This window comes from Leopardus geoffroyi, chromosome A3 (assembly GCF_018350155.1).
Source record: "Leopardus geoffroyi isolate Oge1 chromosome A3, O.geoffroyi_Oge1_pat1.0, whole genome shotgun sequence".
Classification (NCBI taxonomy): domain Eukaryota; kingdom Metazoa; phylum Chordata; class Mammalia; order Carnivora; family Felidae; genus Leopardus; species Leopardus geoffroyi.
Window position 1 is genome coordinate 1,660,991 of NC_059336.1, and position 12,135 is coordinate 1,673,125.

The window sequence follows — 12,135 nt, forward strand, 5'->3', positions numbered from 1 at the left end:
CCCCGAGCCACCCCGTCCTGTGCCTCTGGAGACCTCGCCCCTGTGGGGGGACACCGTGCTTGGGGCCGCTCGTACTTCTCGTGCCTCGAAGCCCACTTTGTGCACGAGGCCCACCTGTCACCGGATGCCTGCAGACCCTTGCCCTATGGATGCCCACTATGCCACAGCCCCGCTTCCCTCCTTCGTACAGCCTCAAAAATTCATGCAGGCGCACACCCCACCCGCACAGGCTCCAGCCCGCCAGAAACACACTCGCGGGCTCCGTCGGGCGCGGGGCCGCTGGCTGCCGGGGACTCTGAGCCCCCAGAATGGGGCTGAGACCACGGGGCGGGGGCCTTTCCCGCTGCCCACCCGGCAGCCCTGGCCAGCTCCCGGGATCCCGCCACACACAAGGAGGCGGTCGGCAGAGCAGGGAGGCGCCGAAGCACCGGGGCCGGTCGGAGCGGCAGGACCTTCCCAAGACCCAGCCGCCGGGTGCGACCCAGTAAGGATATCAGGCCAAGCCCGCCGTTCGCTCTCCTTTCCAAGACCGCCTGCACTGCTCAACTCGCGGTCACGGAAACACGCCTCGGGCCACCCGCTGAGGGACCCTCCGGCCCGCCCGTTCCCACAGCCGCACAGCCGGGGCGGTCAGCGACCTGCTCGGGGCGCACACAGCCTGTCCCACAAGGTGAGCCGCACGGACTGACTGCCTCCCTCCCGGAGAGCGCCGCGCACTCGGGCCTCCGGGACCAGGGGCGGGAGCAGGGACTGACTGCTGGGCTCTGCGTCCTTCCACCCGTGCGGGATGTGATTCCATCCGGTTGTACGCGACGCTCCATCGAGTGCCGTTTCCAGGCCACGGCGGGTGAGCCGTGTGTCCCTGTGTGTGTCCCTGCCCGGGTCTGCGTCATGTTCGTCGCAAAAACCGGCCTCCCGACACTGCAGAATTTACAGCTTCTCCCCCGACGGGCAGCTGTGGGCTCTTTCCAACACACTGGCGCTGATGCCGCGCCACCCTCAGAAGGCACCACCTCGCTTCCAGACCGGCCAAGCCGGTTTACCAGCCACTGTGCAAAGGCTGGTGGGCGGGGTTAGGAGTCCACTCAAGAAACGGAAGGCTTCTGGGCTGGAGGAAGGTACACAAACCTCTCATGCTCTGTCAATCGCTAACTGTTTACCACTCGCCAGGCCAACAGGGTGGCCTTGAAAGGCAGGCAGAGGGTGAAGCTGCCTGGCCCGGAGGAGGAGGAGAGCAGGGAAGCCACACTTCCTGGTGGGACTGGGCCGGCCGGCTGGCTCGGCAAGTGGGAGTGAAGCACTCCACCACCCAGGACCACTCCTTCTAGCTCCCTGTGCCCCCTCCAGCTCCCTGTGCCCCCTCCAGATCCCCGCCTCCATTGAACCAAACTCCTTCTCATTCAACGAGTGCCAGGAATACATCACACACTTCAAGGAACAAGAGCTTAGAACCCAGCACCAAGTGTTTCCAAACATGCATGAGATGAATGCAAGCTTTTTCACGTACACACGTTTGTTTTAATCGACCTCGTCATTGCGAAACAGAAAAAGCGGTTCCAACTCAGCTCGAGAGAATGCGTGAGAACACTCGGGAACTCTGTCCACGGCCTGTGGTCTGTGTTCACAGAAGACCGCCGAGCAGCCACCACGCCAGAGGGTGCCGTGCAGAGCCCTGAGAGTCCGCAGGGCCAGCCCCCCCCCCCCCCCCGCGCTGCCTGGTAGCCTTTGATGAGCAGAACCAAATGCCACGGACCAGCAAGCAGCGACCGTGGCAGCTGGGATGCGGGGTGCGGTGCGGGAGCGGCGAAAGGGGGTGCCCCGGCCATCCTCAGGGCACCCCACTCCCACAGAGCCTGCTGCCAGCCTCCGTCCGGCAGGATGCTTCAGATGCCATCTCCGTCACGGCACAGAGTCCCGTCTGCCATACCTGCCCTTCCGTCTGCCTGCCGCCCTTCCCTGTCCCACGTCCTTCCCGCTCATCTCCAGGTACGCCCTTCTCACCGCGCTGGTATCAGACCTGCTGGTTACTCCCGGCTACACTTCCTGAACAGTAACGGTGGGGACGGGCGGCGTCAGGGATGAATTCGTAACCAACGTCCCAAATACGAGAGAGAAGCAAAAAGGGGAAAAATCGTAAAACTCTGTGTTCGTTGTTTTTCTTCAGGAAGGTAACTAGGTTCTCCACTAAGTTCTCCAAAGGGCTCTGGATCCAAAACGGGGCTATGACCCCACGTGCGGGCCCCACGTGCCAGTGAGCACACCAGGCACCTGAGAACAATGGGAGCGGGTCACACACACGTCCCGGAAGCCCAGATCCAGTAGATCGGGCTGGGCCTGGAACCTGCACTTCTCAGAAAACTCCCCAGGTGTTTCTGATGAGAAGCCAGGGTTAAAATCCCTCCGTCGCTAACCAAAGAGCCTTCCGCCCTGACAGGCATCGGCATTCGACCCAAAGCACAGACAAGCACCTACAGCACCACTGAGAGGCTGGCTCCCCGCACGGGGACCCCTCCCACCCTGCTCTGTCCTGGGGACCTGCCCTGCTCCCCCACCCCGGTCAAGGACTCTGGAAGACAGGTCCTTGGTCCTAACTTATACAGGATTATACAGCATGGCTCCGGCCCTTCTCTCCCCTGTCCAGTGTGTGACAGTGTGACATCTGTCACCACTGTCCTTTTTCCTGGTGCTTCTCTACACACCAGAGGGTTCCAGTGTGCACATCAAATCATACGGTCACCCTGCTTTTAAGGCAATGGCAGAAGTCACTTTCTGGCCAACACAGTGGCTCAACGTGTCAGACTTCAGCTGATCTTTTCCCGCGATCAGCCTTTTGTTTGTCCAATAAAACTCACAGCCTTCCCTGCCCCGTGGCTGCCACAGTTTTTTCCAGAATCTGGATTCAGTACAGCTTCCCTACAGACCATTCTCGTGTATGTCATGCTCTCTCCCAAGAACCTCTGCACCAGCCTGGACCAAGATTTTCTCCGGGCACCTTTTAAGGCCAGTGCCCATCCACCGCTCACCATCAGACAGGCCTGGCCACCCAGGAGCGGCCCAGATGGTTTCCACCGCTGACAGGCCTCAACCCTGGGGACAGCCCCAGACCCTAGCACCCAGGGACCCAGGGTTTCTTGAACAGACTCCCAGGCACAGTGGGATGAGGCCCAGAAGAGCGCCACGCACACGCCCACCCCCACCCCCATCAGGCCCCAAGGCTGTGGAGCCAGGGGCCGCTCAGCCAGGATCGATCCCAAAGTCTGGGTGTCCAAACAGCGCCTGCAGGCAGTGCCGCCCGGATCTCAGACGTCTGCTTCTTCAAGACAATCCTTGTTATTTTTTTACTTGTAAGTCTTCTCTACCCCCCAATGTGGGGCTCAAACTTACAACCCCAAGATGAAGAGTCGCACGCCCTACCGGCTGGCTCAGTCCAGCCGGGCGCCCCAAGACAGCCCTTTGGAAAGGCTTACTTCTACTCTGGCTCAACACAAAGATCACGACATTTGCATAACCTGAAGGTCCAGGTGAAAGACCTGGTTTGGGGTTCTGCCCAACGGCCCCAAGTTCTTTTCTGAGTTTGGAAGGGAGAGGAAGAAATGCCATCAAGTTCGCAGGCCTGCCCGAGTGGCCATTGATCACACAGTCCCCAAGGAAAGCCACGGGTACGGGCCGCACTCCACACCGCGTCTCCCAGTCCGGGCTCTACCCAACCCGGGCGTGACGCGGCTGTCACACCAAGCACTTTGAGAAAAAGAAATGACGGCAGGGACACAAGTTAATCACCGCGCGCGGAAAGCGCATTTAAAGTATCCAAGTGCAACCCAAGATTCTAATGATTTTTATTGATCAGTCAAGTTCACATACTAACTTCCTTTCGGTCTCACTCCGCTACGACTCAACTATAGTAAAGTGCGCCAAGCTCAGGGGGAAGCTGCACACGGGACAGCGTGCCGAGCACTAAGTCAGGAGTCAGTCTCCACCGGGAGGACACGGCAGTGGCCCCGACCACGCGCTGGCTGTCCCCACGCCCAGGGCCCTCGGCTGAGGTACGGTGACTCCGTAAGCACCCGACAACCCCACGCGAGCAGTCGGAACTTGAAGGCATCCCCGTGACTCATCTCAGCAGAAGGCAGAGCTGCCCACCAAAGACGTCCTGGCTTCGCTTCGAAACCGCATCTGCGTCTGTCTGTGTCACGGCCAACTTCAACGCTCTCTGGCCGGGACGGAAGGGGCAGCCGAGGGGCACCCAGCACCCGTCATGATACTGGACACTCTTCCGTTACATTTTCACAGACAGTCCTCACAGGAGCCTGTGCTGCAGCCACAGACCCCGGACGCGAGAATGAGAAGTATCTCTGCCCCACCGAAGTCAAGGGGCTGCGGCTGGAGCCTGAGGGCCCCCGCCCGCGCTCTCCCTGCTGCCCCCACCGCCTGCGGAATGATTCTTCAACTCTGGAGCATGTCAGCCACCTGGAGCACCGTCCTCCCGGCTCTCACTCCATGTAAGCCCTACGTGCCTCATATCCGCCACAGCCAAACTCCCAGGAAAAGACGAGGCCATGGCTTTTCAAAGAAATACTGAAGAAACCATTTGTACGAGACAACTAGCCCCGTTCGAAGACAGTACTGAGTGCCTAAAAGGTTGGAAAACTTCCCCACTAAAAAACCAAATGTCCTTTTGTAATCAGCTGAATGTAACAAAATGTTAAAAGTCCAGCCAGCTTTAAGTGCACGTCCAAGCCTCATTTGCTAGCATTTCCTGGAGGGCATGGCTGAGGGCACTAGGATGAAAGTCAAGTGGCACTTTTGAAACATTAAAATAACCCCGTTGGTCAAAACACTAGACAAAACGGGAGTCTGATGCCCGAAACGCCTCTGAGACAAGGAATGCCCTGGGCATGCTTCGCGGTAATGCAGCAAGTCTGCTCAGAACTGAATTGCGAGTCACAACGTCAGACCTGCATGGACCTCCATCATCGCCCCGCTCCTACAATTCAGCCTTCCGCACAGTGAACATCAACCACCTTGCTGCCAACGAAGCAACTGGGCAGCAGGTGGGATATTTCAGGAAAAGCTGCGATAGCCAGATGGAGAATTCCTTTATTTCAGTAGGAATAAAATGGTTTTATAAACACTCGTGCTCACAAAAGAATGAAAATCTCTCAGGTGCATATGCTGTAAGAAATACAATTCTGACACATCATAACACAGCACATGTAGAATGTTCCAGAAGAAAACGTTAAGGGGCTATTGTAAACAATAATTTTGGTTTTAAAAGGCCATAGGGAGGGGCGCCTGGGTGGCTCAGTCGTTTGAGCTTCCGACTTCGGCTCAGGTCATGATCTCGTGGTTGATGAGTTCGAGCCCCGAGTCAGGCTCTGTGCTGACAGCTCAGAGCCTGGAGCCTGTTTCGGATTCCGTGTGTGCCTCTCTGTCTGCCCCTCCCCCGCTCATGCTCTGTCTCTCTCTCTCTGTCAAAAATAAACAAACATTAAAAAAATTTTTTTTTTTTTTTAAAAAGGCCATAGGGAGAGGCACTTTAAGAGTGTAAACTCTGAAGCCAGCCTACTTGGGTTCAAATCCCTGCTCTATCATCCACTACTGTGTGACTCAGAGTAAGTTACCCACCTCTCCGCTCCTCTCACTCATGAACACATTAAGGATGTCAAACACAGGAATAAAATGAATATAATAGGCTCGCTGCAGTCCTGGGAAGACAACTGTTACACAGTATCACCACCCGAGGTAGGAGCTGTTATTAACATTAAGGGCATGTGACGCAGACAGGAAAAGCAAATCTACCCAGGAGAGTCAGTCCATGCATGGTCATGTTTTCAGTGACAACACCATGCCAGGCCCCGCGCTGGACAAGGAGGAAGTGGAGCCGGTAAGGTTCCTGTTCTCAACAAGAGGAAAGGGAACTAATAATCTGGAGCACCTACTATGTGCCCGGGACTTGGGGGTGATGGGGTCGTCTGCTCCTCAGCCCTGCAGGTAAATGACATATGGCACAGAGGAAGGAGCTGAGGCTGGGGGAGATGGGAAAACACCACCCAGCAGACGGTCAGCAAGAGCCTTCTACTTGCAGGGACGCCCTCGGGGACACCGTCCTTGCACCAGCCCCCAGGGCTGTGTCCCTCCCACATCCCCAGTGGGTTGGAGGGGTCAGGCAGCTTGCTGCCTGCATTCCAGAAATGAACGAAGCGAGCGAAGCCAGGTCTCCAGATGTGCCCAGGCAGGCAGCTGGTCCCGGACTGACACTCAGGATACAGACCCGGGACGTGAGCACGGCTTCCCGGGAGGTGACCCTCACACTCAGGAGCACCGGGAACACCGTGCCAGCACCTGGTTTCTCCTCCCGCACACGTAGGGGTACCGACTGGAGACCGCCCCAGGCCCCGTTCTGCGAGGCTGCTCTCGGTAAGTCCGACGGCTTGCGCGGGAGCGGGGAAAGAGGAAACACGTCCGACCTGTGCGACATCGGAGTCCGGTCCAGGGCGCCCCACGGCACGACGGGCAGCGACGGCTGACACACGGACGGCGAGCCAGGCGCGGGCGCACCAGCCCTCTCACAGGTGGTCGCCCGGGGCGGCGGGGTCCCCGGCGGGGACGCTGCCCCTCCGCGCGGCCCGCGTGTGCGACCCCGGGCCGCAGCCCAGCCCGCCCCGGCCCACAGCCCGCGCCCCCGGCCCTCCCGCCGCCCGGCGGGGCGGGCAGGCGAGCCCAGGCCTCCCAGCCCACCCGACTTCCGGCGCCGCGGTTGCCCGGCGACGCGGGGCCTCCGCCGCCGCCCCCCGCCCGCCGCCGCCAACTTTCCTCCCAAGTTTCCCCGGGGCCGCAGGGCTGACGGGCGGGCGGGCGGCGGGGGTCGGGCCGGGGTCGGGCCGGGTCCAGGCCTGGCCGGCGGGTCGGTGAGCACGGGGCTCCCGCTCCCCACCACCACCCCGCCCCGCCGGGCCTCCCGCCCGCCCGACGCCCGCCCGAGCCCCCGGCGGACGCGGGGCCGGGGTCCGGGCCGCTCACCTGGACCGCGGTCTCTCCGGCGCCGGCCGAGCCTCGCCGCCCACCCCGCCCCCGCCCCACAGGCCCGCGACCCGCTGACACCGAGGCGGAAGTGCGGCCGGCCGCCAGGCAGACTGACAGCCGGCGCTCTCCACTCGCCGCGCCCGGCGCCGGAGCGTCAGCGGCCGTCCGCCCAATCCGCGCCCGGCCCGGGGGCCGCGCCGGGAGGCGGGACTATGCTAATCATTTGCGGGAGCGGCAACCCCCGTTGCCCCTCGGGAGTCCCGCCCGCGCGGAGGAGTGACGCCACGGACAGCCAGTCACAGCAGGCAGAGGCGGGATTATGCAGATATTGACCCTAGGTGGGTGGGAGAGAGGGAGGAAGGGGCGTGGCTGGACGGGTTGAGTTTACAAACAGCGAGTCAGGTGGCGGGGGTGCTGGGCGGTTGGTGGCTCTGCGCTACGCTGTTCCCGACCCCCAGGGGACGGGCGGCGGCGGGAGTCCTCCTCTCAAAGCTGTCTTCCTCAGTTCAAACATGTTGCGGGCTCCCCCTTGTCCACCCTCCTTAGCATACCATTCATCGCTCACCAGAATCCTGCGCCAATTTACCCTCCGGCCGTATCCCTGGCAGTTAATTCCCCTGTTTAAAACTCACTAATCTGTAGTGGCTCCGCGATTGAGCCCAGAAGCTCTGGAGTCAGACCCCGAGCTTGCATCCTTATCAGCTGTGTGGCCTTGGGCAAGCTAACTAACCTCTCTGAGCCTATGAGCACCCAGCTTTTCCTTTGCAAACTAGGTTTCTCCCACCCTCATCCCATTTGAATCACAGGTCTGGGTTTGGGTGAATGGAGTAACAGGAACCAGGCTGGTTGCTCAGAAAGTGATTGATTCAGGGGTGAGCAAGTGACCCTGTCCTGGCCAATGAGGGTCCGCCCTGAGACTTCCGCTGGGGGTCGGAGAGCTCAGGCCAGAAGGAAGGCTGAGGCCAAATGACTCTCCCATCTGCCCACAGACCTCTCCAGAACTGGGCCGGCTGAGAGAAAGACGCTGTCTGGAGCTACTTACTGGGCGTCTTGCCACCGTGAGGGATGTGGCGCCCGGGAATGAGGCCAGCCCAGAGGGAAGCAAGAGCACACGTCCTGGGTCACCTGGAACAGCTACACCCTAAGCAAGCTCTGTCCTAGACTTTTCAGTTACAGGAGCTACTGTATTTTCTTTTCTGCTGAAGCCAGTTTGAGTACAAAGGAATACTGGGTCTTGCACCCCCAACAGTACTGACAGAGTAGTCGTGACCACATGGCACATGGAGACAGTCCCGCTCACGGCCGCCTCTTCCACAAAGCCGGACCCCACCCCCACCGTGCCCCACCCGGCCTCCTGCCCCCCAATGCTGGTCTCCGCGCTGCCGCCTCAGAATGTGATTCCCCATCTGTAGCAAGGAGGAGGTACTGACAGGTCACCCCCAGCAGGACTAAGGGTGCCTTGAGGGCAGGGGCCGGCCTCGACTGAGTGGATGGGGTCTCCGGCAGGGGTGGGGCCCAGAGATCCCGTCATCCCCCATCCTAGAGACTGGCCCAGCTCACTGGTGGGCCCTGTCACTGCCGCCCGCCGACGTGCTGGGACTGAAAAGGAGCTCTCCCAACCTCTGCTGTAGAGAGAAACCAGGAGGGGGTGGGGCCAAGCCTCTGAAACAAAGGCGTTGCCATGGTTACCCCTGAAGAAACCGACCCCAGCAGAAGAGGGAGGTGTGTGCAGGCCCCCAAGCCAGGACACCGACAAGGCCTGTTGCCATGGAGATGCTCCAAAGCTTCCCTTGTGGGCCTGGCCAAAGTCCAGTGCAGGGTCCCGAAACCACCACCCCTCATTCTGACGGGGCTTTGCGATTCTGACCTAGGGCAAAGGACACGCCCCGAGGGATTCAACCTGCCGGCCCACCCCGTGGCCATGACCTCTGGGGTGAGTGCGGTATCGGGGAGCTAGGGCCAGAGGAGAGGCTGGTGTGGACAGAGTCTCCTGTCTGCCCACGGGCCACACCAGGGCTGAGCTTGACCACATCTGCCCTGGCCTTGGAGTGGGGTAGGGTCTGACCCCAGGTGGGCCCTGCGGCTGGGATATCAGTTTACCCCCTTTTAACAGATGCAATAAACTGAGTTCCAAGGATCAGGTGCTGGTCCTTCCTGGTCCCCGAGGCCAGGACTGAGTGAGAATCACCTCTTGGCTGATGGCTGGCTGCAGGCACCTGGGAGGTGGCACCTGGGACCCAACTCAGGCGCATTTTTCCTGATCTTCAGTAGGTCAAGAGGCCGATTCCAGAGGCAAAATTCTCTAAGAATGGGACAGGAGATGGGAGCGGAAAAGGAGACAGAGGGTTTGGGGCCATGCGATGATGGTGGTGGTGGCTGACATCATCCAGTGGGTGACATGTCTTGTCCAGTTTCATGCCTGCGACGGCCAACCGAGTAGATACTATGTGTGATTCCCACTGTGCAGATGAACAGACTGAGCTTGTGCCGAGGAAGCGGCCCAGGAGCTTGTCAGAAAGACAGAGACCTGCCCAGACCTCTCCACCGGGTCTGCCCCTGAACCAGATGCCCAGCTGTTCCTGGGTGGCTGGGGCCCCGTGGGACTCCATATGGGTCACCGTATCAACTACTGTTGACCTACCCACTGGCGGGGGATTGTCACAGAGTCTCCTCCATCCTGAGCGCTCAGGCCTGGCTTGGCTCCCAGGGTCCCCTCGGGATCCCAGGGGTCCATCCACGTGTGCTGGGCTGGTACGTAACTTTCAGGGTGCCCGCTCCTGCAGGAATTGCTCTCCGACCAGGCCAACCCCAAGAGCGTCTGTGTGTCCCTCACCGCCCCAGAATTAGAACCTCCCTGTCCCACGTCCCGCACGAGGCTCAGTTGATATCGTGACCCAGCAGCCCTGTGGGTGGCTGCACAGCCTCCCCTCAGCAGCTGGCCGACCTGTGGGCCCGATGCCCGGAAGCCCCAAATGTGTGGGAACGCGTGCCCTTGCTGTGCCGTCAGGAGGCACATTCACGCGTACTACCCTCCTGGCTGTCTCCCCGTGAGGACGCAGAACACGGATGATGCCTCCTTCGGATGGGGAAACTGAGGCTCAGGCAGCAGAGCAGGCTGTCCGCTCGCTGCAGAGCCGGCCGGCAGCCAGAGCCACCCCGTAAGCCCAACAGGGCTGGGCATCCAGGAGTGCCGATGCCCGCACTGCTGGCCTGGCCTTTGCCTTGGAAGGGGGCGGGGCGGGGCCCGAGGCTCAGCCCTCTCCCTGCCACCCACAGGCCTTTGCAGAGACACTTTCCGCTCTCTTCTGTGGGATGCTGGGGCGTCTCCTCTGAGGATGCCACCTGGGTGGCCGGAGAGCGCTGGCCACCGCGGCCTGGCCCTGGCCGTCACGTGGCCCAAGCGGATCCTTCCCCATGCAACCTTCTCGTCTCCTCTGCAACGTGACAGCGCTCGGCTTCCCCGTCGTCGGAGGAGGGTATTTTTAGTTTTGAACCCACCACGTGAAGAGAGACAAGTTATCAATAGCAGCGGCAAAGGGCTTTTTCTTTTTTTTCCCCATGGCTTTGGGGCCTGAGCAATCTGCACCCGTTAAATTCTGCCAAAGAAAAAGCAGTGCCTTCCTCTTACCCACTTTCCACCCCGCTGCGGCTCTGCCAGCCAGCTCCTCCCGGCGCGACCCCGCCTGACTCAGCGGCACCCCCATCCCTGGGGGAGGGAGTTGGCCCCGAGGTCAGTGTGTCCCCTGAAGGAACGGGCGGGGGTGAGCTGACCCCGGGGGCCGAGAGAGAGGGCAAGGCAGGCACGTGGGGGTTGGCGGGGCCCCGCCTTCCACACCCACAGAGGTCACACGGGCCCCACTTCCAGCTTCAGTAGCAGCCCTGGCATTTATTGAGCACTTACTGTGTACCCAGCAGTGGGCTGAGCATCTTCGAGGGCGCTTTTCCAAACCAGGTGCCATGCAATCCCCAGTCCCTTGTGGCTGTTATTAGGTGTTTCTGGAAGAAAGGGTTTCGTGGCCAAGTAGGTTTGGGAAAGCTACGTAAATGAAGCCGACGAGGGGGCACCCAGGTGGCTCAGTCAGTTAAGCGTCTTGATCTCGGCTCAGATCATGATCTCACGGTCCGTGAGCCCTAAGACCCATGTGGAGCTCAGCGCAGAGAGCAGAGCACAGAGCGTGGAGCCTGCTGGGAACTCTCTCTCCCTCCCTCCCGCTCTCTGCCCCTCCCCCGCTCGTTCGTGTGCGCGCGCACACGTGCGCACGCACGCGCGCTCTCTCTCTCAAAATAAATAAATAAATGAAATCATAACTAAATAAATAAACTAGGCCAACAAGTGTCCTCTCCGATGCAGGGCTTCCCAGGGCCCTGCTCACTCTGGTGTCTGTGGGAGCCTCTGGGATACGGAGGACCCACCTGCAGACCCAGGATTTGCTGGAACTGGGAGCTTTTCTTCCATGGAGTGTCCTGCAACATCCTGGAGGGACCCCTACCTTGCTGGGGGCAGGGACGTTCGGACCAACGCAGCTGCCTTCCCTTCAGGGTCAGCTGGAGCTGCATATATAGAAACTCAGAACAACAGAGCCTTCCGCAAGTGTCCTGTCTCACGGGACGCAGCCCGAGCTGTCCAGGGCTGGCGGGGAGCCATGGGTCATCAAGGACCACGCCCCAGCCCATCGTGTCGCCGTTCTGGAGTCAGCCTCCATTCTCAGTTTCACCTCATGGCCCAAGATGGCTGCGTCTACTCCAGGCATCTCATGCATATCTGGCCAGGAAGAAGGAGGCAGAGAAGGGCAGAAGTGCTGCCCCACAGTGAGTCGGCCCCATTTGAGGATCGGCCCCTGAAAGCTCCAGGCACTTCTGCTCACTCTTCACTGGCCAGAACTGCGTCCCACACCATTCTTGGTGGGACAGCAGCATTTTAGCGGAGGGCATGGCCAGCCTGAACAAAACAGAGGACCCATGGCCTGTGCCTGTGCCTGGCGGGATGCTCAGCGTCCCCGGACACTGAAGCGCTCAGCGTGGGCCTGTGGGTTCCCCCTTCCTGGCGGTGCCCTGACTTCAGGCCGGCGGTTCCTTGTGGTACCTGTCGACCACCTGCTGTGCTGGCTCCGT

At 60.5% G+C, this 12,135-nt stretch overlaps 1 protein-coding gene and 1 long non-coding RNA gene across 5 annotated transcripts in view; one reads left to right on the forward strand and one right to left on the reverse strand.

The window, feature by feature from the left end:
- The window catches only part of OSBPL2 (oxysterol binding protein like 2), a 36,968-nt gene extending 29,817 nt beyond the window's left edge, over nt 1-7,151 (reverse strand). The window contains exon 1 of one of the 4 annotated variants that reach the window (XR_006702996.1): nt 7,021-7,151. The gene's annotated coding sequence lies outside the window, so the exon portion shown is untranslated. Of the gene's footprint in view, nt 1-755; nt 887-6,467; nt 6,658-7,020 lie in introns of those variants that run through there. The other 3 variants (XM_045444037.1, XM_045444038.1, XM_045444039.1) reach the window with 3 other exon arrangements.
- LOC123579908 lies at nt 6,181-9,160 on the forward strand. The gene is made up of 2 exons (XR_006703001.1): nt 6,181-6,417; nt 8,013-9,160. It is a non-coding gene; the product is annotated as an uncharacterized LOC123579908 (long non-coding RNA).
- Nucleotides 9,161-12,135: the final 2,975 nt, after the last annotated feature.